Source organism: Lactuca saligna, chromosome 6, assembly GCF_052625555.1.
Source record: "Lactuca saligna cultivar CGN05327 chromosome 6, ASM5262555v1, whole genome shotgun sequence".
Taxonomy (NCBI): domain Eukaryota; kingdom Viridiplantae; phylum Streptophyta; class Magnoliopsida; order Asterales; family Asteraceae; genus Lactuca; species Lactuca saligna.
The window spans coordinates 59,005,039-59,011,872 of record NC_136422.1 but is presented as its reverse complement, the minus strand read 5'-3'; the positions used below and the strand labels follow the sequence as shown (position 1 = coordinate 59,011,872).

Below are 6,834 nucleotides of genomic sequence, written 5' to 3'. Positions count from 1 at the left end.
AAAGGTGTTGTGATAGTCCACACCCGCTATCTATGTAAACCCCTTGACCAGTAGTCTGGATTTGTAATGTTCCACCTTGAAATCTGTCTTGAATTTGATCGTATAAACACACTTTGAATCAATTGCTCGTTTCCACTTTTGAAGATTGATTAGGGTCCAAGTTTCATTTTTCTCCAAAGCTCATATTTCTTATTGCATGTGATGTTGCCAAATTTCATCCTGTGAAGCATGGTTAAAAGATCGAGGCTCATCATTTAAAGTGATGGTTGTCATCTAAGCTTTATTATTTGTAGAGAAACCTTTATAAGAGACAAAGTTAGATATATGGTCTGCTATCGAGGTTTCTCGATTGGAATTGGGTTGTTGATGGTCGATCGAATGGGGTAGTTTGATAAAGTAAACATTGAATCTTTGTTGCTGTGATTTCATACTTGTGCTTCTACTTAAGCTCTGACTTTTAGATTCATCACCTTGTGGGTCTTGTTGCGTGAGTGCCGTGGTATCATCATGTGTACTGGTTTCACCGTGACTCGATTCCCCCCATTGAGCATCTATGATATTATCGTCAGTTTGATCATGACTAATGAAATCAATGTGATCATTATGTACATGATCTTTATGCATTGGTTCTTTCATGGGAATGGTATCGAAGGGTTCATTAATGAGATGTTCATTACAACATGCATCGTTATGAAGTTTGGTCGGTTCTTCATCTTTATCGTATTGGTTAAATTTATCATTCTTGAGTGGAAGAGTGTTTTCATGAAACAAAACGTCCTTTTTGATCATAATTATCTTCAAATCAATATCAAAGATGTTGTATCCTTTGGTCCCTTGAAGGTATCCTACAAACACACCGATCTTTCCCCTTTTCTCAAACTTGTATCCCTTCGTATCTGTATTCTTGTAGTAGGCTAAGCAAGCAAAGACTCTCATGTGATCATATTGAGGCTTTTGGTTCCAAATAATTTCATAAGGGGTGTTGTTTTGATAACTTTAGATGGAAGCCTAGTAATTATGTAGGTTGCAGTTAAGATGCCTTTGATGGGTTTTAGGTAAAACAAATAAACTAGAAAAACAATTCCTAAGTTCACATGCAACCTACTTCGGATCAATGTTTTAACTATTGAACATATAACTTTGAATTGCAAAACAAGAACTCTAAGGAGAGAGGCTATTTTCGAAAATAACAAATTAAGGTTTCGAGTTACATACCATTCAACTGTTATAGCAAACAATTGGTAGTCCTTTTGATCTTGATCTTCTGGAAACCTAGCACCACAATTGTAATGCCTCTAATGGAATCTCACCTAAGAGCTATCAAGAAGGAAACTTATGAGGAGAGAGGTTAGGGTATGTAATTTTGACCTAGGGTTTCTTCAAAGAAGGAGTGCTAATTTTTGGAGACAGGAGGCTCTTTATATTGCTGAGGTATCTAGAGTTTAAGGAAAACCCTAATGTTCATTTGCTTAGGGCCTAAGCTTATCCAGAGGCGTTATGTAAGCCCCTTGGATGAAATCATTAGGGTTTCCCCTATAGATTTCATCCACCCCCTTCCCAGCAGGTTCTGGAACCATCTACTCAACTACTTGATAATTACAAATTAGTCCCTGCACTTTATAATTAATACAATTAACCCCAAAATCAATTCTAATTAATTTTTGGATAACTATTAATTAAACATTATTATTTCTAATTAATACAATAACCTTTTCACATATTAATAAATCATTATATTAATTTATTAATCTTATAATAAATCAACATCTCTCTTCTCATAATTTCCTTGTCTGGTTGTTAGGTTTGAGGGCAACCCAAAAGGACTATGCAATCTATTTGGATCTTTGTTTTCTCTATAGATAGAAATAAACTATGAACATCAAGAATCCTAATGGTAACCTATTAGAATCGAAATATACACTGGATTAGGGGTACATACCTCTATATTAGTGTTGAAAATAATAATACCAATATCCTTTTTGAAAACCTTGTAAAGCAAGTAGCAGAAATCTAATGCCTCTACTGGCTCACACACAAATCCCTAGAAACCGTAGAATGAATAGGAGAGAAATGAGAGAGGTATAATTTTTGTTCTTACACTTGTTAGGAAGCTTATGAACGAAAATAATGAGCCAATGGGTCATATTTATAGTTTAGATAACTTGCAGACAAAGCTACATTTCAATTGATTAAATAATAGATTTAATCTCAATTCATATCCTTTACTTATTTGCATCTACGATGCTTCCAGAAACCATAGAAGAGCCTCTAAAACTGTCCATGCCATGAAGGGTTCTAGAATTTTTTTCTTTAGTTCAACTATTGAAAAATTACAATTGACCCATTGACCTTTAAATAAATCCAATTAATCTCAAATTAATTTTTTTGTTAATTCTGGTTAATAATTAATTAATTCTACGTGATTGCTTATTAATTTATCAACCAAAAAATTAACAAATCAATTACTTAACTATTAATCACATATTAATTTATTAATCATATAACAAATTAACATATTAATTATCTATTTCTAATTAATATATTAATCACATAACATATTAACAATTTCTCTCTCTCTCTCTCTCTCTCTCTCTCTCTCTCTCTCCTAATATCATTTCTAGTTATTCTGGTTATGAGGGCAATCCAAAAACGACTAGGCATGTATTTGCAAGTTTATACCAATGTACTTGTAGGCTTAGACACTTTAATCCAACGCAGTCAACGTAGTTGACGTCCGTAAGAACATCATTCACGTGACGCTGTTTTGGTGAATCTGAGGGTGAATGTAATAGGGAGAACTAAGGTTGATTATAGTCCACTCTCATGTGTTTTCTTTGTTCTTATCTTTCAAGATCGAAACATCGAAATAGGAGGAGTTCTTGTATCTAGGATCTCGAAACCTACTCTGATACCATCAAAAACTAGATGGTATCAGAAAAAAAATTATTATTAATCAATCTCTTAACATGGAAACGAAATACAAATGGAGAATCAATATTATGAGAAATAACAAACCGAGCTAGCTAAACAATAGGAGATTATAAACATGTAAACTATCGTTCTCTTATTGGTTATGCTACATGTAATTGTATGGTAAATTTAGATTAAATTATATCTATATATCATATTGTGGTTTTTCTATTTTATTAGATTTCATATAATATTTATTTATAATAAATGTTTATCTAATTCATTAATGTAACATTCCTTATAATTTCTTAATTTCTAAATTGATTCCAATTATTTTATTCTTTATTTATTTAAATTACTAGTTTAAATTTAAAAAAGAAATAAATATTTCAATTTTCATAATTAATATTTTACTTTTCTCCTATAAATTTAAATTTTTTAAATTGTTAGATCTTCATGTTTTTTTTTTTTATATTGTTTCATAAATTGACGAAAGGATGGTGATAATGACCACATCTTAGGTCTTCATTTGAATTCCTGTAAATCGTAAGTTGCATTCCCAAGCGAAATCGCCACGCACACTAGTAAAATACAATATATCCAAATTCCACCAGCTAGCCGCTTGAGTCCATATCGAGATCGCCATTGGACAACATAAATTAAAAACAGGGTGCATAGACGCAACATGAGAATCACACTACGAACATATATGATGATCCACTTCTATACCCCTTTTTAAAAAATTCTCTTTAGCCGGAATCTTGTCCACAAGCATTGACGAAACCATAACATTCACTTTTGTTGGGACCAAGTTATATCACAGTGTAGGAGAATCGGCCCGAGATTTCCGAATTAACTCCATGAACGAGAATCCCTTGGACAAGACAACGTGACACTTTGGAAAATCTCTAACATATAGTTACCTTGTATTACAACATCGTAATTTAGTCGTAATAGAATATGGTTGCAGTTTTGTTCGTTTCAATTTGGTATTGAATTTGAAATACCAAAAATTTGCAAAGAATGAGAACCAAAAGAATCGATCCGGTTTTTATGAGAATTGGCAACATAATCCCGAAAACCAATGTTAGTATAATAAAATTGTTATAATTAGATTAGTTGCTACAATCTTCAGTGACTAGTTCACTACAGTTTGGTCGGATTCTCATTTTTCTTTTTGCGAAAGTCTACACATACCAATCGAGTATCATATATTATGTCGCTAGAAAGTACGTACACACGTTTTTAGCTAAGGAATAAGAGATACAGCTGTCGACAAGATCTCAAGTACATAACCCTCACACATAATAAATGACGAAAAGTATAATACAAAGAATTAAGAGAAGCACTAAAGGCGTTGTTACAAAAAATCAAAAAGTGCTACCTGCATTGGTAAATATAAAAGCTAAAGTGGTTAGTTCACTTCATTAAATATATTCATCTATAGATTAAAAAAAAGGCATGAATGTGAAGGTAGGTTAGAAGTGCTAATCATACAAGAACTTTTCAATACACGATCATTACAAATGCATGTGAATTAGTATAATGAATTGGAGGCCAAGAGAGTGTTTGGTAAGGAAAGCGACTTCCATGAAACCATTCTTATAAATCAAATCAAACCCTCCCTTCACTGTAATTTTCCTCACCGAAAATGGCACATCTTCTGCTTCCCTTGGCTCTTTCCTTCCTCACAACCGTTTCACTAAGTTTACCAACCACCACCAACTACTGGAGATCCATAAGACCAAACCCTTTTAAGTTCAGAACAGAAAAATTCACGCACTTCCAGTTCTACTGGCATGATGTTCAGAGCGGTTCTAACCCCACCTCCATCACCATCGTTCGACAATCACCAGTCAACACCTCAAGACCCAACGGATTTGGCCTTGTCAACATGATCGATGATCCATTGACAGAGAGACCTGATATCAATTCGAAGTTGATAGGGAGAGCACAAGGGATGTATGGGCTGGCTTCGCAAGAAGAAATTGGGTTATTGATGGCGATGAATTTTGTGTTTACGACAGGAAGGTATAATGGGAGTACTTTAACGGTGTTGGGGAGAAATCCGGTGTTTCAGAAGGTGCGAGAGATGCCGGTGATAGGAGGAAGTGGGCTTTTCCGGTTTGCAAGAGGGTATGTTCATGCGAGCACGCATAACCTGAATACCACAACAGGAGATGCCGTTGTCAAGTATGGCGTGTATGTATTGCATTATTGAATTTTCCAGTTTTAATTATATATCATGTTAACCTATTAATAAAATCATTTTTATGATTTTTTTGTATGATTTTTTCGTAGTTAAACCCAAACATATATAGCATATATAACATGATTATATCTTTTGTTTTGTCTGTAATAAGATTATAAAAACCAACTAAACCACATAATACCTTTGGATGATCGGATTAATCACAGCCTTTAGTCTCGATTACCAAGTTATATGTATACATTTTCTGATAACAGTTATGAGTACGTACACAGCCTATTACAAACAAAAGCGTTCTAATAAAAAGGCAAAGCCTTTTAATAGTTAATTTTTAACTACTGAGACATTATATTGGGTAAGGACGTTTCGTTTGCAGAATGTTATAAAGAATGAAATTTAACAAAGAATCGAAACCTAATTGAATTGGAATATGTTAGGTGTTTTGTTGACATAAAATGAAAAGTAATGTACACTAATAAATGAAAATGTTATTGTCACTTGTGATTCTCTCATTTAATTGGTCACATGTTATTTTGTTATAATTTTAAAATATATATTTATTTTCCACTTGTTATTACTTCATTATTCATTTCCAATATACCATTATTTTAATTTGCATAAATTAAACCTACCATAATAACTATTAATTTAAATTTCAAATTTCAATTATTTCAAATAAATTTACACTTTAAAACTTTGAATTTAACATTTTGTTATAATAAATCGTGTAGTACACTGGTCTGACAATTAAACACATAATTTTAGTTAATTTAATTTTTGTATGTTTTTTTCTTGTAATTTTCATTTATTTCATATTTCAAATTCAAATAAACTTCTCATTTAATTGCTCCTATTTAACATTATGTTTTAATCAAACCGTATAGTATACGGGTCTCACAACTAGTGACATAATACGACCAAAATATTTGTATTGATTGTTATAACTTATTATTACTTTTAATAAAAATTATAAACTTCCATTTAATCAAAAACTGCATTTACTTTATTCTTGGCTTATGTTTTCTTAATTAAATTTACACAAGAAAAAAAAGTTAGTTTCACAAAATGAAAATAAATAACTACACTTATCAACTATAATAAATAAAGATCAATTTGGCCATATGTCAATCTCTTATTAATTTTGATACTTGTCATTTTGTGACATTTTTGAAATAAATAATATCCGTATGTTAATTCTTAGGTTTCTCAAAATTTTAAATTAAAAAGCTACATAATATTCATATATTTATATTTATATATTTAAAGTATTAAATGCATAAACGTGATATTAAATTGCAATTAATAAATTTCTTTATTTTTTATTTCAAAATATTATTTGAAAAACTATTTATTGTTTACACTTTTAATATATATATTTTTTAATCAACCCGTATAATACACGAGTTTTACACCTAGTATATATAACAATTAATACGATCACTTTTCGTGCAAATTTAAAGAGTTAAATAAAGACAAATAAAAATGTGTGTGCGCACGTATACATGTTCATGTGCATCAAAGTAGGCTTATTAGCATAAACATAGGTATCAGTGTGACTATAGGTGTAAGTGTGGGTGTAGGTGTGGGTAGAGGTATAAGTATGGGTAGAGATGTGTGTAGCGTAGGTATGGGTATAAATGTAAGTAGGTATTGGTGTAGGAGTGTGTGTGTGTGTGTGTGTATGCGCTTGTGTAGACATGGATGTATATGTGGGT

General features: G+C 31.7%; 1 pseudogene; it reads left to right on the top strand.

The window, feature by feature from the left end:
• The first annotated feature begins 4,455 nt into the window (after positions 1 to 4,455).
• Positions 4,456 to 5,187, top strand: LOC145001059 (dirigent protein 22 pseudogene; annotated as a pseudogene).
• The last annotated feature ends 1,647 nt before the right edge of the window (positions 5,188 to 6,834 follow it).